General features: G+C 37.8%; 1 protein-coding gene across 3 annotated transcripts in view; it reads left to right on the top strand.

Moving 5' to 3' along the window:
• Positions 1–24,447, top strand: part of MARCHF1 (membrane associated ring-CH-type finger 1) — a 248,096-nt gene that overhangs the window by 63,396 nt on the left and 160,253 nt on the right. For all 3 annotated transcript variants that reach the window (XM_063335298.1, XM_063335296.1, XM_063335300.1), the window contains exon 2: positions 15,495–15,573. The gene's annotated coding sequence lies outside the window, so the exon portion shown is untranslated. The remainder of the gene's footprint in view (positions 1–15,494; positions 15,574–24,447) is intronic.

The raw sequence follows: 24,447 nt of genomic DNA, 5'->3' as shown, positions 1-24,447 counted from the left end.
GTGAGGGACTGTTGGCAGTAGCGGTGCAGGAGTCCACCATGGCTTACTGGGTCTTTCGGGAAGTGCCCAGTCAGATAATTTTTGAATGTAGTATACTCTTTGCCATATTTGAAGCAGTTTAACATGCTATCATTCTCTTTCTTGATTACGCAAATAAACTTTGGATAAAATAAGGATATTCCTAACAACAGTTGGAGAGAGACTTTCAGAGTCCGAAACAAGAAACCTGGTATAATAATATATTTTGTGAAGTGTTTACTGTGAGCAATGAATTCCTCTTTAACTAAAAGACACCTGATGGCAGCTCTAAGAATTAGAGAGGTATTTTGTTAATTTCACAAGGTCTACGAATGTATGATGCAGATCACAGATGCAGCCCACGTGATCATGAAAACTACACCCATATGGGCACATACGCGCTCACTCCCTGGCCCATTGACTGGACCCTGACTTAAAGGCCAGAAGCATGCTTTTGCATATAGACTCCATAGGCTTTGTCTGTTAACATTCCGGTTAGGTTTGCCTTAGTGCTAACTATGTTAGTGGGTGTTGGTTTTGGTTTTTTTTTTTTTTTCTTTTCCGAAGAGTCTAATTTTTTTTTTCCTCTGTGGTTTGACATCTCAGCTGAGACCTGGAATAAGGTGATCATTTCCGTTCTCAATTCAGATCCATTTCAAGTGAACTATCATAGGAAGACAATTTTCATCCTCTGCAGATGACGTGGAAAATATGCTTGATGATATGTCTTGGGGATATTTACTTAAGTGCAGCACAGTGATTGAGCCTTGAGAAGCTGAGTTTTGAGATGCAGAACTTGATGTCTGAGGTAATTAATGACAAAAGCTTCCCAGCTTTCACTGTGGGATCCTTAAGCGTATGTTAGCCAGCATGTAGTGCTTCAATGAGGCAGAGTGCATTGGAAGAACATAAGTAGCAGAGAACAAATGCTGTTTAGATAACGGGAAGGAATCTACAGAGATCGGATGTTTCTCATAAGACCTTAACCTGGAGTTATTCCAGAATTGCAGATTTGTAGAGATGTTATCTGTCTACCTAATCGCTGAAGAGTCTGCATGTGTGACGGATGGTCTGTGCAGTTTGTTTGCAGTTTATTAGCTGCTCTGTGTCCTCTTCTGCTGAAAGGGGCACAGCTGGAGCACCGTGGAAGAGGGCTGCCTTCCTCCACATACTAAAAAATGGACTGGGTAGAAATCTTGGGGAGGAAGGGGGGACTGCCCCTTCCCAGCAAGCAGCTCTCCAGATTTGCCTGGGGAGAGGCTTTGATGGTGCTGGGTGGAGCAGGTAGTCAGAGACTGTGACTGACTTAGCTTCTAGGAGGGCTTAAAACAGGCAGTAAGATGGGCTTTGGAGAAGCAGGCAGGCTGTATGTCTGTGGGTTCAAGTTTTAAAGGTAGTTAGAAAAGTCTTCTGGAAGATTGAAAAGGAACTGCCTGGAGTTTGTTACAAACCAGAGGTTTTCTGGAAGTTCAGGTTTGTTCTGAGACCAGTAAAAAGGAACTTGCTGTGCAGCAATGGGGCATGGAGGAAGACATCTGTGTGCAAACCTTTTCATTCTGCTTACCCTTTAGAACCAAATTTCTTTATTCCAAGATTTCATTCTAGTTCATTTTCAAGAAAAATGCGCTACATCAATTTAGAACCCCTTTTATTTTACTTGATGACTTCAGCTTAAAGCAGGTAAATCCACTTAAACCCCGGTAAATTTGATAGGCAGGTATTGTACAGTAACGCACTTATGCAAGAAGCAGAGCAACAAGTGCCAGTCTTTGTTTAACCTGCAGAGCTTACCTTTTCTCTTTTTTTTAGTTTTTAACACCTTTTTTTTTCAATTCTACTGAAGCCCTCTTGGTCTTCAGAAGTCAGCTACAGGAAAAGCTTTAAAGACACAAAATAACAATTGTATTCTCCTGTTTCAGTGGCTAAATAGTAACTTGAATTTATGAAACATAGAATATATGCAATGTAGCAGTGGTTTGAAATGCTGATATTCCATGAGTATTTACTGGAAAAAATTCTGGGAAGATGGACCTTGCGTGTGCATAAGTAAAATGGATCCAGGCTTTGGTTTTTATTTTGGTTCTTTTCCTGAGAATGGGGAGAACAAAAGTTTAAGCTAAAAAGGCTTTTGGTCCCATGGAAAATTCTTTATTAAGATTTTTCTTAGCACTAGCCATCCACTTGAGGAATTCAGGGCATGCATATTATCTGACAAATATGTTGCACAAATTTTATAGGGGAATTACAGTTTTGGGGTTTGGCTTAATTGATGTAAAGGCATAATAATGCATCCTCTCTATCAGAAAAAATAGCGAGTTTATGCAATGGAAGTTTTGAGAATGATAGTATTTGTATACTATCAGTATATATAGTATCAGTATACTGAATTGTAGAATGCAAATGTTCGGTCAGAGAGGCTAGCACTGGTAAGACAGTGCTTTGCATGTTTCTTCTGTTTCAGAAACTGGATTACTTGAGGCACTAACTTAAACTTTTTGCTCCAACTTTAAGACAACTTTTTCATTGTAAGTGCATCTTAAATGTGCAGGAACTCCAACTGTACTTTCCTTAGGTTGTTAAGTAAGACTTTATTGGTTTCGAAGTGAGGTACACTAGGTCATCTAAATGTGACAGTGCTACTTCTGAACATCACCATGATGGATAACAAATCTTATTTCCTCTTTGCAGAAATCATAGTCCAGAGGCCAAAGGCTATGTTGTGATACCTCTCTAACTTAGTCTTTAAATATCCCCAGTGTATTTAATCATCAAGCACCAGATCCTCTGTGACCTGATGAAGTTTATGCGCCCTGTCACTGGTCATGTATCCTTCACCCTGTCTTATACTTTGTTCTAGTTTCTGAGGTTGTAGCTTCATAAACACTTTTTAAGTCAGTAATACCCAAAGAATCCTCCTCCTTTTTTTTTTTTTTTTTTTTCCCCCGCTGTTACTTTCTTCCTTGATCCTAGACAAAGGATCATTTCAGGATCCTGGTAACTCGTAACATGGAAGAGATCTAGTTTAAAATGAATACAGCATTAAAAAAAAAAAACAACCAAAAACCCCCCCAAAAAACAAACAAACAAAAAAACTAACTGAGAAAAAAATTCTAGCTGGTTCATAAGTGGGAGGAAATGTTTCAGGAAAAGGTAGAATGGCTCCCTGTGGCTGTGTAAGGAATGAGGGTCTGTAACAGGAGACAGCATTTGGGGACAGGAAGGTATGTACTTCCTCATGTAGAACTTCCATGTGATGGCTTGCTGGATGTCGCTTCACAGGTAGGTACTATGAATTCTCAAATACAGGAGCTATGCGGAACTGAGTATTCTTCAATTAAATATTAATTTAAATGCTAGATGAATATTCTATTCACAAAGCATCAAAACAAAACATAAAAGGAGGTTATGGATGAGTAACATAACATTTAAATTGTAAAACAGTCTTCTCGTAAGTGGGAAATATGGAATGAGAGTTATATCTCACTTCATAGAGAATTACAAACTTCGAGGTTTTGTTTTTTTTTTTAAAGATTTTGAGTGACATGCAATGTCTATTTTGTGTAGTGTATGACGGTGGTTGGGATTGGGACTTATTAAAGGCAAATTTACCAGGACAGGGAAAACAGCTGTTACTTTGAAAAGTCTGCACGCTAAAATCCAAGTGATGACATTATGGAATAATTTTACCGAAAGACAGTTGAAAAGCAAATCACAGAATACTTATTCCTATAAACCCTCTTCTCTGGTTTATTTGTTTGTTTTAAGATTTTCTTTTGACAATTAGTCGGGCTCTAGTGGTGCTGATGAATATGAGAATTGTTACTTTCAAAGCAACAGACAATAATGAGAATAGACTAGTTCAGTTGCTCATGAAGTTGACACTATGCAACAACATAGTGGATGAGAACAAAATACTGTGTAGGCACATTAATTCTCAATGTAGGAGAGAAACCACACATGGGTTCCCTACTTTAAAGCCGGAGATGTTAATTCTTAACAGGATCAGAGAATAGTTGAGGTTAGAAGGGTACTCTGGAGATTGTCTGGCACAACTCCCCTGTTTACAGCAGGGTCACCTAGAGTAGTTTGCACAGGGCTGTGTCAAGTCATTTTTTGAGTATGTACAAGGATGAAGACTCCACAAAGAACCTGGGCGACCTTTTTCAATGTTTGACCAATCTGACAGTATGAAAGGTTTTTCTGATGTTTAACTGGAACTTCCTGTATTTCAGTTTGTGCCCATTTCCCTATGTCCTGTGACTGGGCACCACTGGCAAGAGCCTGTCTCTGTCTTCCTTGTATGCCTCCCATCAAATATTTATAAAGATGGATAAGATTCCCCTGAGCCTTCTCTTCTCCATGCTGAATGCCCCCATCTCTCTCAGCAGTTTCTCATGCAAAAGATGGTCCGCTCCCTTAATCATCTTCATGGCCCTTTGCTGCACTTGCTTCGCTATGCCCATGTCTCTCTTGTACTGGGGAGCTCGAGACAGGACCCAGCACTCCAGATGTTTCTCACTAGTACTGAGCAGAGGGAAAGGAGCACCTCCCTTCACCTCCCGGTGACGCTGCCAAGTTGCTGTGATCTGTCGTTGCTGTGAGGGTACACTGCTGGCTCATGGTCAGTTTGTCCACCAGGACCCTTGAGTCCATCTCTGTAAAGCTGCTTTCCAGCTAGTCGGTCCCCAACCTGTACTAGTGCCTGGCATTATTCCTTCACAGGTGTAGGAATTTGCACTTCCCCTTCGTTAAACTTCATGAGGTTACTGTTTGCTCGTTTCTCTAGCCTGTCAAACTTCCTCTGAATGGCAACACAACCCTCTGGTGAATCAACTGCTTCTCTTAGTTTTACATTATCTGTGAACTTGCTGAAGGTCCGCTCTCTCTCACCTTGCAAGTTATTAATGAATATGTTGAACAGTATTGGCTCTCATATTGACACCTGGGGTGTGCCTTTGATGACTGGCCTCCAGCTGGACTTGGTGCTGCTGATTCACAGCCTTTGGAGCCCAACACTAAACAGTTTTCATTGTTGATCACTGTTGATTTTAGGAGGAGAACTTGGTTGATAGTAGCTCTTAGTATGAGCAGGGATTTTTAAGTACACATGCGAATGTGGCATACTATGCATAGAGACCAAAATATTTTGCAGAAGGCAATAGTATGGTGTTAGCATAATTCACCTAAAAAGCCAATCAACAGATGCAGAAACCTGCCTTCCTCAGTTCTGAGGCTCATGGGAAGTACTTGCATCTGCTTCATCTGGCTCTAGACCATCCGTTGATCTTCCAATGTGCTCTTGTTTTGATGCCAGGCTAGGGTTGGGAAATGTTGGAAAGAGAAGAACCCTTCTAGTTGCTCTGTCTACATTGAAAAAACCTGAGATCAGCAGGGTTAGTGTCATCAGAAGGGCGGCTTGAAAACTTTTGGCCATATATAGGCGAGAAAGATCCCAAACATACTAAGTAGGGAAATAAATGCATGGATTGCAAAGTGCTGGGTTGTCACAGATGGCTTTTTGTCGTCGTTATTCTAAGGTTAAAACCAACATGGAATCTTCAAGTATGTTCACATAAGAGTACAGTTTTAAGATATAAAGGACAGGGTGATGTTACTCTGCCTATGAAAGATCACAGGACTTCACAAGATGAATATGAAAATAACCTTCTCACACACTGTGATCTTTAGGGGTAACTGTTGAACTAGTGATACTCTGTGACTAAAATTATGATTTACAGATTGTATATGTGCTAATAAGTGGATGTATATGATGCTTTCCTAACTTCATTAGGTCCCTCTGCCTGTTAGCATCGTATCAGTGTAATCCAGGTGGATTCTTGTCATCTTATGTTCTCTCTCGATATGGGGAGTAGGAAAGACAAAGGAAAAATTGAGTGGCATGTAAGGCATCTAGTTTATTCAAATTAGTTATAAGATGTATTTCAAATTATTTAATCTTTACTGTATTTTTTTTCTGTGACCATCACATTTTTGGAAGTTAGGACAGTTTCCATAATCACGTGTGTGCTTACATGTAAGTGAAAAGTGGGGAGAAGAGTTTTCCTTTGCGTTTTTGGGAACTTATAGCAGGGGTCCAAGGATCCAACACTTCACCCAGTGAACAGAGATTCACTTCCGCTTTTTGGAAGTTCTGCTCCTTGGAGTGCAGTATGTACCTGAATTTTATATATCAGTCAATAGACAGTAATCTCTATTACATAAAAGATTTCAGACACAATTGAGAATTACTCCAAGTAGAGTTCTTTATATTCCATGAAAATGAGGCTGTGGGACCTCATGCAGAAATCCAATATATCTACTTTTGTTCATTATGGGACAGTAGTTAAGGATTCAGTGACCTATCTGTTATGGGTATGACACCTGACTTTTAGATTGTCATCGTGGTGATTGATTTTGTCGTTCTTCAAGCTTAGGAGATCAATTGCTGTTTGTGTATTTTCTGCTTCCGATAGCTGTATTGGAACCATGTGGGCAACGTTAATCTATAAATACTATACGAAGGCTCAGGTTCTGCTTACTATGTTGTGTTTAGGAATGTTTTGGGATTTTTTTTCTTCATGTGATTTTTCTGGAATTTGGAGAGTTGTATGACCTTCCTTATTTAAAACCATTTGAATTATAATTAAAATTAGGTGTCCAAATTGTCAGAATATAATTAATGAGTCATGCCATGGTTTCAGTTCCTATACTTTCATTGCAACTGAAAGTTTGCAGTTCAGCAAATAAAATAGCCAGTTTTCAAAAAGAGATGTTTGTTTGAATGTGCCTTGGCACCTGCCAGTCTTTTAGTGAAATTTCATGGCAAAATTTCTGCACAAATCTTGAAATATTTTGTGAACTTGGAGCCTTTAGGGATGTATCGAATGTGAGGTCATCACTCACACTATGGCCATGTAAAATGGTAACTATGGCAACTGTGAAGTATTGGAATGGAGGGCGAGGAGAGAGGTTTATGTGAAAGAAGTAATATCATTGGACATAGAAAACATCCTCACAGAGCCTTCTCAGATGAAGGTATTATATGGACGTTTTATTTGTGTGAGGTTCCTTTTGTTTTCTAATGTCAAGGAAAATTAAACTTCCTGTGACTAGTCCTCTTACAAGTTTATTTTAATTGGTACCACAGGTTTTAAGGAGAGGTTTATCGTGTGTTTCCCCCATAATTTAAAGCTTGCAGAATATTCTTAGGGCTTTAAAGGTATTAACCCCTTAGAATTTAATGTGGTGAAAACTGAAGCTATGAAAATATGTGGCTTAAAGTTTTGATTTTTTTCTTTTCGTTTTATTATATAAATTAGAAAATATTAAAAGATGAATGTGGAAAGGAAGGAAAAACAGCTTTTGAATTTTGAAAAAAACTTTATGGAATAAATTTAGGTAAATAGTAAAGTTACTTAAACAGGCACATAAAGATAGAATGCTGTGCAAAATTTTGATGTGAAGCCTGTGGGAACAGAACATTACTGCTGTTTTTCAAAGCATTCTAAGTTGTAGTATTTGCAAAAGCTCTCATTGGATTTGGAAACACTTGCAAGTCTTTTGAGAGCACTTACACTTATTTTATACTGTATCAGATCTCTAGCTTTTCTGATTTTCTTTTTTTCTCCCCAACTTTAGGTAATTCCTATTCATAGAGCTGGATTTAATGTCTTGTGATTTGTCCCATCGGTGCTGCTTCCTGCTTATGAGCCTTTTGCAGCAGTAAGACTGTGTGGGAAAAGGAAAGTACCTGTATATCGTGCTCTCCTCTCCTCTCCTAAGATTATAGTTCAGAGATGGTACTGTCAATAGGGATAGAAGTACTTTCTTCTATAGCCTGAGTGGATGAAATTGCAGTCATTGCTAATGACAAAGGTGTTTTGGTTGCTTTTTTTTTTAAAGTAGTAAGGTTTATATCTTTGATTATCTTAATGCTTAGGATGAAATTGAATCTGGATCTCTAGCGTTTTGTCAAAATGTTCTAACCATTAAGAACATCCTTGCCTTCCTCAATATGCTTACTGTGTTTTAAAGTAAAGGTGGGCCTCCCTCTGTTTTTTGTTTGAAAGACAGTACCAGGAATATTTGGAAAGAAGCATTTTGTGCATCTTTCTTTGAGTGTTGAATTCCCAGAAGGGTCTGGGGCTATTATTGAGCTTCACACAGTGACTTCCAAAATGTGCTGCCATTCTGGTTTAGATCAGGGACAAGCTGAAGGTCACAGAATCATTGGCCAAGTCAGGTGCAGAAACTATGATGACAGGACTTTGTCCTCTACAATAGTGACAGGAAGCATGGCCTTTAATTCCCTCGTATGTCATCCTTGTCATAAAGATACCTAGGATGAAATCTTTGCCCTGCTGAAGTTTATGGGAGTTTTGCTATTAACTTCAATGTAGTCAAGAGGTTACAAGTTGTGTATTATAGAGGAGAAGGTAGAAGTTTTAGACTTGGGTAACTCTCATGAGAAATATATTTTTTTTCTCTCTCTTTTTTTTTTTTTTTTTCAATTGAATGGAAATATGATTTCATTTTGCAATTTTGGTGACCTCTTAAAAGTAATCAAGTGATCTTTCTTTATCCTATATGAACACGACCTTGCCATTCAGTCTTGTTGCTTGTTATAAGAAGGGCAACAGCACAATAAGGAGCTAGAAAGCAGAAATAAAATACCATATGTAATAAAACTTTCTCTTGTTTGTGGGAATCATCCCTTCCCCCAGACCAAACATGCACACTTCTTACCATAGCAGATATTTTGTCTTTGAATCATGTTTGATTCTAATATAATGCAGAAGTGAATGGAAGTATAAAATCAAATCAACAGAAGTGGAACTAACAGTTAAATACAACAGCTAAGGCGGCAGTGAAAATTTTTAGTTAAGGAGCGTGGTATCCAGTACAAGGACTTAGGGAAGTCTTTATTTTAAAATTAGTGGATTGTGGAATATATTCCAATGCTTTGATGATTACAGCTGTGAAATATATTCCAACTACTTGCAGAAAAACGTAGCTCCTCTTAGGTGCCAAGTGTAACTCCTGGTAATTAGGATTCAAGCAAACAGTGGCAATGCCATTAGCTTAGTTTACCTGTAACCAATGTCAGGACTGAGTTGGCATTGAAGTTGCTCAGTGCTGTCGTGACAAAACCCAACATATCCAAATAGGATACAGGATAAAGCTTGTCTTAATCTTCTGAAACACCGTCCCTCTTTCAAAGTAGTCTACATGGAGTAGGAGTCCAAGACTTTCCATTTCCTATCAATAGAATTCTTCTACAATGTAGACTCAACAGATTATTTGTAGTCTGTCTGTACTGTCACACAAAAGATACTGTAGGAACAAAGGTGGTTTTTATCTTTTGCGTGGGCTTGTCCAAATTGCAGTGCAAATCCTGGTGTCTCTTCCTTTCTAATACTTGCACCTCAGTCTGCTGTCAGAAAGGGAGTGAGATGGCGAGGTTGAAAGCTCATCTGTTGTGCTGTTTTGTTGATGGCCATCCAGCAGCACTGACTTCATGCAAATGAGAGCTAGTTTTGCTCTGAGATCTAGTTTGAGGTGGTACTGTGTCATTCCTGATGGTAACCAAGTTTTAAAATGAATTTTGAATTTATCTGTTGATGTCCTTTTAACCTTATGGTTTCTTTTGCTGTTATGTATAAAGCATAAATATGCAGAAATTGCTTTTAAAAGAAATGCTTGTCACCAATAATCTTTTTTTTAATCATATTTTTTTTTTTTAATCTTTGGCTTTGATTTTATGGTAGTATTGAATCCCAGATTGAAACCAGCTAATGGATTTCACAGAGAAAAGGCATAGTTACTATGGCTACACAGCACCCTGGAAGCTTAAAAGGACAAAGGCTAAATGAATACGGTACTGGCTGCTTAGCCGTTTCTAGAATAGATTCTAGTAATTTAAAGGCTTTACAGTTTTTCAGACACTGCCACTAAAAGCAACATGTTAGTCCTTTAAGGATTTGTATTTTATTTTTAGTTTAGATCATTACTTTTGAAGTAGCATATTTGAAAAATATTTGTCAAACCATCCTCTGCTTTTAGCCAATCTATTTCACATATATCGATTGCATGTAATGAAATTGACTATTACCGATCATTTTATCACTGATATTTTTACTGTGGTATTTTAAAATGAGTAGAAATCTAATCTTCCTATGGAAAAATAAACACAGAGTAATTGTGGTTTGATGAAAACTTGCAGTAATGTACTTTTTATTGCTTTCACTGTAGTTTTGACCGAAATGTTTCTACATTTGATTTTCTTACAAGCCAATCTACACATTTAAGGCAAACATTTTGTATATAGTAATGAATAGTAAAACATATGCACAGTTAGGTTCATACAATTAAGGAATTAAATTACCGTTTTTTTGTGTCACCTGATTGACTGATGGCAGAAGTGCTACTACCTGCTTTTGCTTGAAAAATGAATTGCATTAGAAATCTTAAACATATAACTCATCAACTCAAGAGCATATTTTAATGACCTGTTAAAAATAATGCAGAATAAAGATTTTTAGAGTGTAATGATAAAATGCATCTATTGTTTACCTCAGATAGAATTTTTTTCTCTACTGGTAAAACTGTACTTTGACTGATGGCTAGTAGAAAATCATTGGGAAGGTAGCAGGTGAGCTTACGTGTAGTTTTGTAAAGAGAAATTTCATATGCCCTTATATGCAGGGAGAGGGCTCTTGTATTTGTATTTTGGATTTATCTGTCAAGCAACATATGCATATATTTCTAAAGTGAACTGGACTTGCTGCATATGCAATAGACCAGTTGAGCCGCCCTCCTATTGTAGCTCTGTCCGGTGCTCAACAGAAATGCCACGTTGCTACGTTAGCCCATAGTGTCATTTATTTTTAAGACATGCAAAGAAACCTTTCTACCTAAAAATATCAGAATTATTGTACAGAACTTCACCATACAGACCAGCAATCTAGACTAATCTATAAAACCCGTTTGGGCCAAATTGCAAGATGAGCAAAAGAGAATGCCTGGCAAAACTCGAGAATAACCCAAGTAAACGTATAGGTGAAAGAGGATGACACTGGCAGAAAAATATGTGGTAGTTCTAGGTTATAAACTGCTATAAACTAAAGTACAGTGGTGTAGAAGTGACCCAGAAGGTCTGATTACCTTTTAAATCTCCACAGGGCATGTTCCTAGCAACCTCTGGTGGTTTTGGACTAACAAATCTAAAGATACCAGACGTTGAGATTCAGCAGGCTAGTTTTCCTGACTTAAGAAAATTCTACTTTAATTTACGGTTTGAACTGTAAATTCTGTTACAATTTCACACAGAATCAGTGTGCTCAAGACTAATATGGTATTTACTGAGGTATTGGGTGGTTCTGTTTTTGTTTTTAAGCACTTACTTGAAGAGAGTTTTTTCAGAAGGTCACTTAAAAATGAATGTTATGTATTTCTACTCCTTCTTAAAATAGGGAGAAGGAGTTACTGAGGTAGATTCTCGGGTAAGATATAAGTTCCTTTCAGGAAATCACTGTTACTAGTTTTTTATCTTGCATGAAAATGTATTGAGAAATTTTCCTCTTATTTGTATTTCCTTGATTGTTGTAAACATGAGGATGAAAAAATTAGATGGCTTGTTAATGATTTTTAGGTGATGATACCTAGCTGAAGTTGTCCCATAGTAATCAGTCATTGTGGACTTTTCATTCCAAAACTTAACTTTCCAGCATAGTGTAACCTTGTTCTTTGAAACTTGTATTGTGCACAATTTGTTTTGCTACATGTAACATAATGATTTTGAAATTTTAATCAAGTAAAAACCACCAGCGGATTGACAGGTTTTTTTATAATGTCAATCTCCCACCCCGGCCCTTGATGGTTTAAATCTAATTCTCTCCAAAAATGAAATTATAAAAACAATAACAAAAAAAAATAAATCCCCATACGAGGATTTTTTATTCATGGGTATTTTCTTCATTCATGGGGTTTTTTTTTTGGTTTGATGAGCTACTCTATTTATTATTTACTTAAGTACTGCAGAAAAAGACGCTGCTTGAAATGCAGGAGTGGATCAGTTAGAAGTGCTTCAACAGAAGACTGGGACTATGTGATATTTGATGTTGCCATGGGAAACTGCTTTGCAAGAACATTTGCAGAGCAGATGGACCAAGATAAATAAAACACATACAGGTATTGAATAGAGATTGTGTTATGTTCTGTGAAACGACAGGAAAACATGAACTCATATCTATGTAACATAGTTCTTTGATTCATCCGTTTTTAATGGGTATGCTGATAGCTTGATTTTCAGAACACAGTTCATTATAGCAAACTTGTTTTGTCTTCCTTTAAATAGGGTAGTATATTTGCGTCATATTTTATCTTATGCCATTAATAAACAACAGTCTGATATGGATAGCACAGTAGTGAAAGTTTCCTATAGATTTTGAGTTTTCAACTCAATTTTCAAAGAAAATTTCTGGTTTATCTGCCTCATCTTCTGTGTTATGCAAAACCGGTAATGTCCTAACTTTATGCTGTAATCTACTGCCTTTTGAGCTAGCCTATAAAGTTACATCTAAGTACACAAACGCTATGGAAAGAAAAATCTTTATTTCAGATGTTGTAATTTTGATAGCTTAACATGCTCTTGGCTATTGAGAGCTCTTCTGTAACATTATACACTAGCCTTTCCCCCTCAATTTAAAAAATAAAAAAAAAGGAGACACATACCCAGCCTGTTTAAGAACTAGAATATCTTTGAAATCGTATGTTTGGCACAGAAGTTTGTTTCCTTAGCAACATGAACACAAAAGATACCCATGTAATTGTATGTATGCAACATGCCTTTTTAAGAGTACATATGTACAGAAATCCACTGTATATTTATTTAACATGTATTCTTTGTTCTCGCTGGCAATGACTAAAGTAGGCATGTGCTGAGAATTTGAAATATAATTTGTGGTCATATCTTTTCAAATTCAAAGTATAAAAAGAAAAAGCCTCTGGAAAAATTAAAGCTTAATCTGCTCTCTTGAAGGCATATGATTTCAACTGCTAAAGAATTTTTTTTTTTCACGATGTGATATATTGACTGTAAAAAATTTCTTTGGACTTTTAATCTACAGTCTATCTGTCCTTCTGTTCTTCATGAGTTATAAAACTTACTCCATGGATTGATTTCTCCACATGCAGTGGAACAGTTCTATGGGGCATGCTGTCATAAACGCATGAATGCCTACATAACTATTGGTGTTTTTCATTTAGTATGAAATGCCGTGAAATACCATACCACTGCATACCATGCAGCTGATTCACATTTTTAGAGTGCATATTGACAATTTTTTTTGAGTTGTCAGAGTAATGCTTGTTTGTTTTTAAGTAAATACTCCATTGTGAAACCAAATGCATTTCATGTATTTGTTGTTAATCCATTTTAAATATCATATGTGAATATCTGCCTGAAGTTATGTATTTATGTGAAATCTGTTTTTTCAAGGAAAACTAGGAGAGTTAGAAGCAGGAATTACTGGGAAAAATTTTATGGCTTCTACAATGAATTGGATCAGAGTATCTCAATTTCTTCCGTTGCTTTTAATCTATTGTTGTAAAGTCTTGCCATTAATATCAGAGGCGCCAAAAGACGTGTTGGCATTCATTAGGGTCAGGGTTACTATATGTTGCTAGCTTTCAGCTATAACCTTTTAATGCCTTTTTCACTAACTAAAGCACAATGGGGTTGATTGTATTTTTTTTTTTCCCGTGCATCATGGAGAGGAGATTTCATGGGTGATTAATTTAACCTCTTTTCAATTTACTTTAAGCAGAGACCAACAGTTAAATAGAAGACTTTACAGAATCACAGAATCATTGAGGTTGGAAGCTAATTCTGGAGATTGTCCAACCCCTTGGTCAAAGCAGGGGTCACCTTGAGCACATTGCCCAGTACTGTGTCCAGTTAGGTTTTGAATATCTGCAAGGATACAGACTCTGAAACCATCTTGGGCAAGCTGTGCCATTGGCTGACCACCCTTACAGGGAAAAATAACTAAAGAATTATGTTTAAATGGGGTTGTCTTGTATTTAATTTGTGCCCATTGCCTCTTGTCCTTTCACTGAATACCACTGAGAAGAGCCTTCCTTACTCCGTCCCCCATCAGGTGCTTATAAACGTAGATAAGATCCTTCTGAGCTTTCTCTTCTCAAGGCCTCCATCTCTCTTAGCCTCTCCTCATACAACAGGTGCTCCAGTCCTTTAATTATGTTCATGACCTTTTACTGGACTTGCTCCAGTATGCCCATGTCTGTCTTGTACTGGGGAGTCCAGGATTGGGCCCAGCATTCAGGATGGCTCACTAGGGCTGAGTAGAGAGGAAGGATCACCTCCCTCAATCTGCTGAGGTGAATTCCTCCTATTCACATTGCCCAGTGTTCCTTGCTCGCCCACCTGGTCGTTCTCACTTGATTGTTGGTCATCCTCTATCCTCTCCTGCCCCTGTTATTCCTAGTTTTAACCTCTCATTACTGAATTGGCCATCCTGTTGGCAAAAATATTTTTCCCTGCTTAGGTGGATACCATCCCTGCTAAACAATCCTCTGTCCTTGTAGAGCATCCCATGATCATATAAAACTAAAACCCCTGTTGCCCATACCAACTGCACAATAAATTGTTGACTTGCAGGATCTTGCTTTCCTGATTGCCCTCGGCATCATCATTGATGCCAGTGTGGAGGAGCAGCAAAGGGTGATAGTCTACAGCAGCCTTTCCACAATGTCCTGATCTGAGTCCCTGGCAAGCAGACAACCTCCCTGGGCAACAGGTCAGGGTGGCGTCTGGGGGCCTCCGCCTCCCCCCAGCACAGGGAGTTGCCCCACCATGTGAATGTCCACCACATGTTCCTGCACCACTCGGGTTTAGCCAGTTTGGGTGCTTTGCTGGACAGAGCTTCTATTTGTTGCCCTCATAAGACAACTATTGTAGTTAAAGGTTTAATGTGTTTTACTCTCTGTTTTGCAAGCCAATGTGTATAAAAACATTGCTAGCGAACAAAGTACATGTTTTGGCTTTTTTGTTTTATTAAGCTTTGTTTATTCTTGCATGGTATTCTGCCAGTGCCATGCAGGTTAGCTGGCTACAAAAAGGCTTTTTACACTAGTGTGGCTGATAGAAGGAAAATCACATATGGTTCTCCTGTGCTTAGGGAGATCAAAGATTAATCTCTAGTTAATCTCAAATCAATCTGTGAGTCTACAGAAAGATGAATGGGAACCAGTATCTGGTATGGGACTTGATAAAGGTTATTTAGGACTACCTATCAAGTCCAGAAGCGTTGTTTAAGGTTGTACCGTCTGGAAGACATCAGCATTGAAAATTTTTCAAAGCTTGCTTCATAACACGATTTAAGGCTATTAAGTTTAGGTATACAAAATTTCAACATGATATAACTAGTTTCACATGTGTCTTTTTTCTGTTCTAGGAAATGAACCCAGGAAGTAATGTGAAGGACCATGTGAAGTTCTGTCTTAGCAGAAATTTGCTAAAAGATTGTTTTACCTGTAAGTTCTTCTTTTCTGTTTTTAAATGTTAAATTACATTCATACTGCTGGGAAAAAAGGGTTTATTTTGGCATTTTGACTTGCAGCTTGATGGTGAAGAGAACCCTGCCAAGTGCCTTATGTTTAATGCCTGCTATTATTAACTTGCTATATTTTAGTGAAGAGCAAACAAACATTTTTTTTTTTCTCTTCTATTTAGGTTTTTAATCTAATGAACGAGATTTTCATGTTGTGTCATTATAGGTTGTATATCCACTGTGATGCACACTACACTGCAATAGCTTATTTTCCAGAAATTTTTTAAAAAGTGAATGAAAGGTAGAAAACATCCAAACCTGTATGAGTGTAGAAACTTTTCCACTGAAAAGTTCTTTAGCAAAGATTGCCTGGGCAGGTGGGTGCCTGCTGTGATTCAGACCTCTTCTGGATTGGTCATCTTCTTCCAGAGTTATTAAATTATATGATAATCCCCTTTACAGTTGTAAAAAGTTTCATGTGGTACTGGTGAAACTTCAGCAATTGCCCTGTGTTATCCTAAGTGTATTAAAATGATTCAGATGCTGAAGATTTTCCTTTGGTTTTCCAAAGAAGCTGGAGGGGAGTATTCCAGGATATTTCAAGGAGACTTTTATGATTAGTCAAGGAAAAGAGAAGAGAAACTCATACTTTGATAATTCTGCCTTAAAAACTCTATTTGTCAGATTTTCAGTATTATTTGGTGGGTTTAATTACTTTGCACTAGTTAGGCAAGTGGATTTCTAGTATCATAAGAGTAGCCTTAAAAAACCCGAAAAAACTGAAAAGAGGAAAGACTGAGTCAGAACTGGATAATTTATTTCAACTTCATCTTCTCTTTCAATTGGTCTGTTCACCTCTTCATGTCGCTCTGAGAAATGCAAGTATTTTATATGCGTATATACATAAGTATGTGTGTGTGCATGTGTATCAGTTGTAGATATTTATATTCATTGAAGATACACAGTACATACAGACTTGACTTGGAAAAATCGTAGGTGAGAATATGGAGAAAAGTCTTTGACAGGATGCAAAAGTTGAGAGTCATATTGCACGTTGAGCACATTTGTAGCCCCCCAGACAACAAATGCGTTATTTGGAGTCCTGCAAATATGCTGATTTCCATCTGATTTTAATAGTGTGACTGCATCTGAGGACAAAATAGCAGAAAATACAGGTGTGGGTTGTTTTTTTTTTAATCTAAATGTTGCCAATTTCTATATAGTTACAGAAAATACTGAAACCTGGTTAGAGAACTGTCAATTTGCAAGCATGGAGGCATATTTTCTTCCTTTAGCCTAAGAACTTATTCCATATCTACTCTTCCCAAGTGCCAGTGAGCCTTTTTCTGGTGTGTGTTATGAGCAAATGGTCACATACGTGAGATACCAATAGAGTATGGGCATTAATAAATTACATCAAAGGTACCATAGTCCTAAACTTCATTGCCATCATTTTTCTGTTATACAAAGTATTCTACTCTAGGTATAACTTCAGTCTTGCAGAAGCATTGAAGATACTTGTGCACTTCATGTAAAGATCCTTCATGTGAGATCACTCTTATATGGAGTAATGGGTTGCTTTGAAGCCCAGGAATTTGAGAATTACAGTGGACTAAAAAACTGCTTATACTGCGTAAAGAGATTCACATGGGCCAAGAAACTGCCTTTTTTGCAGGAAGTACAGGCTTCAGCCGTTTTTCTTAAACCTGTTGCTCCAGAAAGATAACGGTCTGTCACTGGTCCTTACCGCTAGTGGACATTTATGAGTCTTTAATCTGCACTTGAGGTGTTTGTGCTGGCTGATGCCCTGGCAAGAGTGAACGAAGAGTCCACTCCAACACTTTGCAAATACACTGACTTGGCACTCTTTTCGGCATCTGGATCACATGCTGTGGCAATATAGAGAGGAGGATATATTTTTACCTCTAGTATAACTGTGTTGAAATGCTGTCAGTACCTTAATTTCTTGTTTATTTGTGCCATTGTAACCATAGGCATTTGAAAATGCTAAGGATATTGCAGATGATTCTTATGGGGTAATCTGAACAGGAACAAACACATAGGCCCTAATTAGATAAATATAATAGCAGTTTATAAGATTGACATCAGTCAATACGGGGGTTTTTTTTATAAGCATTGGACATACTGTTTTTCATTAAATCTGCCTACTTTGGCAGCGTGCTTCAGAGAGAAACACTGAGAAGAGGAGAAGAAAAGGTTCTAGAGACTGATTGTTGATTTAATAAGGGCCTAATAGAAGAAGTAATAAAGTAGTTTCGGTTTGGAATAACTTCTGACTGGTACTTTATGCAGGCCAGAAGGAATAACATGCCTTATTTAACCAATTAAATCTTGCTTGAAGAACTGTAGGCAAGCAATTCTGGTTCTGTTTTCTTTGATTGTCAATAAGTTAATGAAGCTATGGTAGCACTCTGTATTTTCACAGATGGCTGGACTGGCTTATTTCAAGTCCTCCTATACACCTCTATATTTAGTGCTTAATCTATTCACTTCTTGTTAAGGAAATGGGGGACAGTATCAGAGAGACGTCGCAAAGCAGCGTATATACAGCTTCCTACTGAAGGCTGCAATTGATTTTAAAATTCACATATTCAACCGCTATATTGCTACAAACAAAAAGACACCACGGAGAGGAAAAAGGATAATATTATTATTATTGTTGTTGTTGTTGTTATTATTATTCTATATTCTGAGCACAGGTTACTACAAGAGAGAGAAATCTAACGTTTTTTTAACCATGATATAGTTCCAACTTATTTGTCTCAAATGTTTTTCCTAGAGATAATTCCATGCTGTTAATTGTGACATTGATTACAGTATTTATTTTATGCATTTAAGTATAAATCTGCTATATCTGGTAGTATTCCAATCAGTATTGTAAAACTGGCTGTCGTGATGCATAGACAAGTAACTATGTAACTTACTGAGATTTGTAGATCATGGTGGCAATTACTTCATGATGATCAGTTTTGCGTATTTTTCTTCCAAAGGGAGTTTGCACGTATAATTTCTATTAATGTTAATTGGTGAACAAATAAGAAAACAGAAATCTTTTTCTACTTCTTTTTCCACACAGCTGGATTGTTCTGTGTTCAGCTAATCACCATCAAAATAACATTTCTGTCCTGTGCTTATAAAAGATCAAAACTTCAGGTATCTTAGTATGTTCTATGTAAAATAAGCAGTAGCGAAGTCTACTGTGTTATAGAAGCACAACAATTTCTAAATATGATAACCATTCATTTTGACAGAAATTCAGGAGCACAAATATTCTGTTTACATAGATAAAATAGTAAATTATTCCTCTTTATGACAGGCATGTTTGCTGATGCACAGTGACAAGAGTTCATAATTTTCTCTGAATCCTTGCTGGATCTCTGGAGCACTGAGCTTTTCCCCCTATTCTTCTTATGTGCTCTGAAAAAAAGGTTTGAAATACCTTCTCTTGACTTCACAGAGAGTACAGGGTTGGGTCACTTATTTGGAGATCCTGATGAGAGTCCAGTGCAAGTATGGCAAAAGGTGAAACTAACCCAGTTGAAAAGCAAAAAAACCACACTACCAAAATCAGTAGTAAGAATTTAAATGATATATAGAGAAACTGGTGAAGAATGGCATAGGGTTTTTTTTTTTGTTGTTGAAGATTCCGACACCCTAAGAGCACGCTAATTTTCCACGGAGTGTCTTGCACAGCTCTAATTAGGGTTTCAGTGATCACTGGGGAGGAATCTTCCTCTACTCTCCCCATGCCTTTCTCTTGTCTTTCTGAACTAAACTCAGACTTGAACTTTAATCTTGTATGTTACCTGGCGTATGATTTTGTGTCAGCTTCTGTGAATATATTCAGGGCAATACAAGTTTTAATTGTATCATTTTTGTGTACTGCAACCGTCTTCCTGATCATAAGCTAGTACAAACCTATCTTGCAAAGTAAGGAGAATAGAATTATTGTGAAGGTCTTTCATCCTTTGCTTCATGACTTTATTATGTAGGATTTTTTTAATAAAGGATATTAATTGATGTATCTGAACTGATGACACTAAGAAATACATCAGCTGTCCCTGGTGTTGCTTGTTAATTTACTTTGCTGAGGTATAATTTCGTGCCTTGTTAAAATCACAGACATAACTGTGGTTTGCTGAAGGTGGAATAAGGGGACAGCCTCTGTGAAACTTCTGTGGTTTTAAAAATATATGATACCAAATTTCCACCAGTAGTACTGAAAGCAGTGATCAATAAAAAAATAAGTTAAATGTGGTGACACACGAAAGAGTATCAGCACTAAACTAAGCTGAAATATTTTATCCTTTGGGGTCACCATGCAGTCAACATTTTGCTCTAGGTATAAACTTCCTAAATCTCAGGTAGTGTCAGAATGCACGTGTAGATACCAAAATAGCAAACATGTGCACAGCATTTGTAAGCCACAAGCTATGGCTTCGTTGTTGCTGAACATAACAAAAGATGGAGAATTGTGCAAGCTGCCTTGGAAATTTAAGAGGTTGATAGCTCATCATAATAATGAGCAATGACAAATTTGAAAAAGAGCTGGTGGAAAAACAGAAATAAAAAACACACACATAAAAGAAAAAAAAATGATTGCAAAGAATTCTCAGGAACTGAAGATTAGGTAGTCTATTTTGATGAATAAAAAAAATTTTGAGGTCTAGTGGGAGAGAAGGGATGGAATGGTACAAGCAGTGAGTACTTCTGCCTAATAGTGTTTATTTTTTATTTCTGATCGGTCTAATGTTTTTCAAATTCAACAGAAGACAACTGCTTAGTTTATTTTCAGTGTTGTGAAAATATACGTTAATTAATTCTTTATTTTCTGTCAATAATAAGTTTCTGGTTAATTATGCGTTGGTTTACAGAATGTGTGGGTAGGAATGAGAAAAGCTTTGATTCCCTCATTTAGCATGGTGTGATTATACTATATGGTTCCAAAATATACAGCACGATTTGGCTTCACAGCCTCCCTCAGACTGAGTTTGCATCTCTCCCTTTTGAGGTGACTACCTTGCCTATGCTACAGAAATAGCTTGGAAGGTAAGGAATGGGTACTGTTATATAGTCTGTCACTTATACTTCACCTGATTATTGCACTTGCTGGATATTACTCCACAATTAGTCCGTTGGCAGGAAAGGGTACCTGGGGTTAAGAGCCAGTGAAAATTTTTTTCCTGAGTCTGTCTGCAAATAGTTGTTTGTCCTGCGGACAAGGTTACCACACTTTAAAGCAAGAGTCGTAATGGTTTTAAAAAAAGTGCAAAGAGAATTCTCTTTAGCTTAATTCACACCACTTAGCAGGTATATCAATTTTGGGTGAGATATGGTATTGCAATGCTGTACGTCTGCATCTCATACTACCGGGTTTCAGGCAAAACCCTCTTGTTTCAGCTTCCCAGCAGATGAAAGGTTCGTCTCTTGTATCAATAACTTGCGCAGTGTGGAGGAATTGTATTGTCATAGAGACGCAAGAGGTGCAGCAGGACCTCCAGAATGCCCGCACAAGGACATTCACCTCTGGGGAGCAGCATGAGGAGCTTGTTTTGACCCACAGAAAGCAGAATGCTCCTGAGAAACCTCAAATTGGTAGAGAAGCAATTTACAATTTCTTTCTTTGTGTTTCCTAGGAGTTGATGTGTCACTGAGTGATGTGTCTCCCTCCTCTGAAGGCAGGCTTAAGGGTGACTGTCTCAGGAAATGGCATTTTGCAGGGTCACTCTTACAGGGTCTACTGATACAGTCTGGGAGACTGTAATGATTGTGGTGCTCTGTGCATCCACAAAGCTAGAGTTGATAATTATGAGTATTTATTAATGTAACGGACCAAAGACAGCACTGTTTTTGTGGGCTGATTCATGTGAGAATGGTCTAAGGATTCTCCATTTGTGCTGACAACTCAGTACTTTCCTGGAAAAAAAGTATGATTTCTTGGCTCTAAACTTGAATGGGAGAAGCAAATTCATACTTCTATAATTGTATTAGTTGCAGTTCATTGTTGTAGTCTATTTCAGATAAACCTACGCTGCATGAATCATAAGAAATTACCAGCTAGAAAACAGAGTTACAATGTCAAGAGGTGCTTTTGCTCCACAAATGACTAGTTCTCCATTAATGTCAGGTCTATGTGTCTGTAAGGTTGTTGGCTTTTTTTTTTGTTGTTGTTTTGTTTTTTTAATCTTGTGTGCATTGTAAGAGCATTGCCTCTTAACTATGCAGTAATCTCTAATAGGTTGCTTGTATTTTTAGAGTTTGTATGACTTTTGTGCTCCTCAGGCTTTAATATACCATTTTTATACAGCTCTTGCTTTGTGAATAGTTTCAAAGTGACCGTGACTCTAAGCAGGAGGCTTATTTAAGCAGAAAATAAACGAAGAAGAACATCAGAAATGACTGTCAAACTGACAGGAGGGCAGTGGGAATACTGATAGGTTTCCCGTGGATGTTTCTATTTTTGTGATCAAGTAAGAAGTCAATAATCCTAAAGTAAGCAAGCAAAACTTCTCTGTGCTGCGCTCTGCAGCTCTCTGTTAAGTAGGAGCTAGTAAGTATTAGCAACTTGTGGGTTTTTTTGCTTGACTAGCCCAGCAGTGTACATAGTATATATTATACAGAGCTGTGTAGAAGATCTTGAGAAAATAAGGTTTTGTGCATTATTGCCCTCTCCCATTACTAGCATTGCATAGCCATTGGAGGTGCAATCCTGGCCCTTTCCGTGTTCAATTATCTTATAATTAGTGGTAAAATTGGAAAAATATTGCTGATAAATGGTATTTGTGTGTTTAAATAGCTAAAATAAACAGTAAAGTAAACTATAAGCTGTAGTTTAAATATGGCTAAAATTCCTAGCAGATGTAGCCTGCAGCATTCCTTGGTCATCATCTCCTCTAGTTGGGGATGTGGCTGGACTTAAAGCTGTGTGCTTCCTGCCTGCGCAGGTTCCCTGTGGCACAGGTTCCCTGTGGCACGTGCATAGTTGAGAGAGGAACAGCAGGTCTTATGAAGGGACAGCTGGGGACCATTACTAAGTCCTGTAGTACAGGGATAACCTATAGATCTTCAACCATCGCCTGGAATGCTTAGTGTCCTGAGGGCAACTAGCAGTTTTTAGAATGAACGCTACTGAAAATTTAAGCTACAATGACATGAATCCTTACCCATCTGTCTGCTGTATATCAATCTAAAGATCTGCTTTCATTGCAACTTGAACAAGATTGTGTAGACTGCCTTCACAAAACTTGGGGAGAAAAACACCTGTATACACAGTTTCAGATAGTTAAGGTTCAGAAGTAATACACTCTACTTGGAGGTGGTACCTGGTGTCTTCTGACCAGATGAGTTGGATTCCAGGATTAGCTAGATGACACAAATACATCTTTGTGTGAGTTTGGAAGGTACTCTTCCTGGAGTGTTTTGCAGCATTCATTCAAGAATTCCTGATAAAGTGAAAGCTTCCGTTGATAAACTCTTTTGTGTAAAATGTCCAGAAAGTTAATTCCCGAGGCTGAGTTAGCACTGGCTAACTGGTGTTAATTTCACTGAGTATGAAATTCGTCCAGACATCTGGCTTAATAGAGGAGAGTAGATGCCTTGGAGTGCAGACTCCACACACTTTAAGTTGCTAAGGTTGGGACACTTTAAGTTGCTAAGGTTAGGTGGTACATGTACCTTTCCACTCTTTCCTCGGTGTATATCATTCAAAGAAAGAGGATTGCAATCACTTCCATTTTTAAGTGAACTTGGCTTCCGTTTTCAAACGATCTGTTGAAAAGGTGACAGTAGTGCACATGCTGAAGTAGTAGGTTAAATTATTTATAATGGCTCAGTTTGGCTCAATTGACATTAGAGGGCAGGAAGATATTGAAATGATCCTTACACACTTGGCTCCCTAGCTGCCCCCATCAGGAGTGTATCATGATTTCACCAGATCTGAGTACCTGTCTTCCACCTACTCAAACATGAACACCCCTGAAAAGGCAGAACAACTGAGTCTTCTCCTGTGACCTGGTTTGAGGAGGAGGAGCACCACAGCTGTGACACTTGAAGGTTAGAGCATAAGGGATGCTCTAAAGTGCCTCTGTCCTCACGAGTACTGACTTGGCAACGGAAGTATGTGTGTGTTGTCCTGGAACTGTTTTTGTGTAAGATGCTGTAATGAAGACATGTCCTGAGAGGTAACAAAATGTAACTGCATTGGTCACAAAGAAAAATTGAAAGCTGATGTTCATTTCTTCAGATAGCAAAAATAAAAATGAAAGCAAATTTTTCTGACCCTAGACTAACTTACATTTTGGTTTGGAAGAGATTGTGTGTATTTTCTTTTAAATTATGGTTTTGACATTTTTCTTCCGAAGCAAATCACACTCTGTTTAAAAGGTGCTAAATATAAAAATAGAGAAGAACTATACAGAATTAAACTAAGCAGAATCAAAATTAAATAGATATAAAAGGAAGCCATTATTTTTTTTCCTGGAAGATTTCTCTAATTTGCAAATTAATAATTAATAGTCCACATAAAGCAATTTTCAAAGATTTCACCATGAGTAATAGGATCATAAAATGGTTCGGGTTGGAAGGGACCTTAAAGATCATCTAGTTCCAACCTCCCCTGCCATGGGCAGGGACACCTCCCACTAGATCAGGTTGCTCAAAGCCCCATCCAGCCTGGCCTTGAACACTTCCAGGGATGGGCCACCCACAGCTTCTCTGGGCAACCTGTTCCAGTGTGTCATCACCCTCCAAGTGAAAAATTTCTTCCTAATATCTAATCTAATCTCCCCACTCTCAGTTTAAAACCGTTACCCCTCATCCTATTGCTACACTCCCTGAC

This window comes from Chroicocephalus ridibundus, chromosome 5 (genome assembly GCF_963924245.1).
Source record: "Chroicocephalus ridibundus chromosome 5, bChrRid1.1, whole genome shotgun sequence".
NCBI classification, from domain to species: Eukaryota; Metazoa; Chordata; class Aves; order Charadriiformes; family Laridae; genus Chroicocephalus; species Chroicocephalus ridibundus.
Note: the sequence above shows the minus strand (reverse complement) of the source record. Positions and strands in the feature narration are given on the sequence as shown.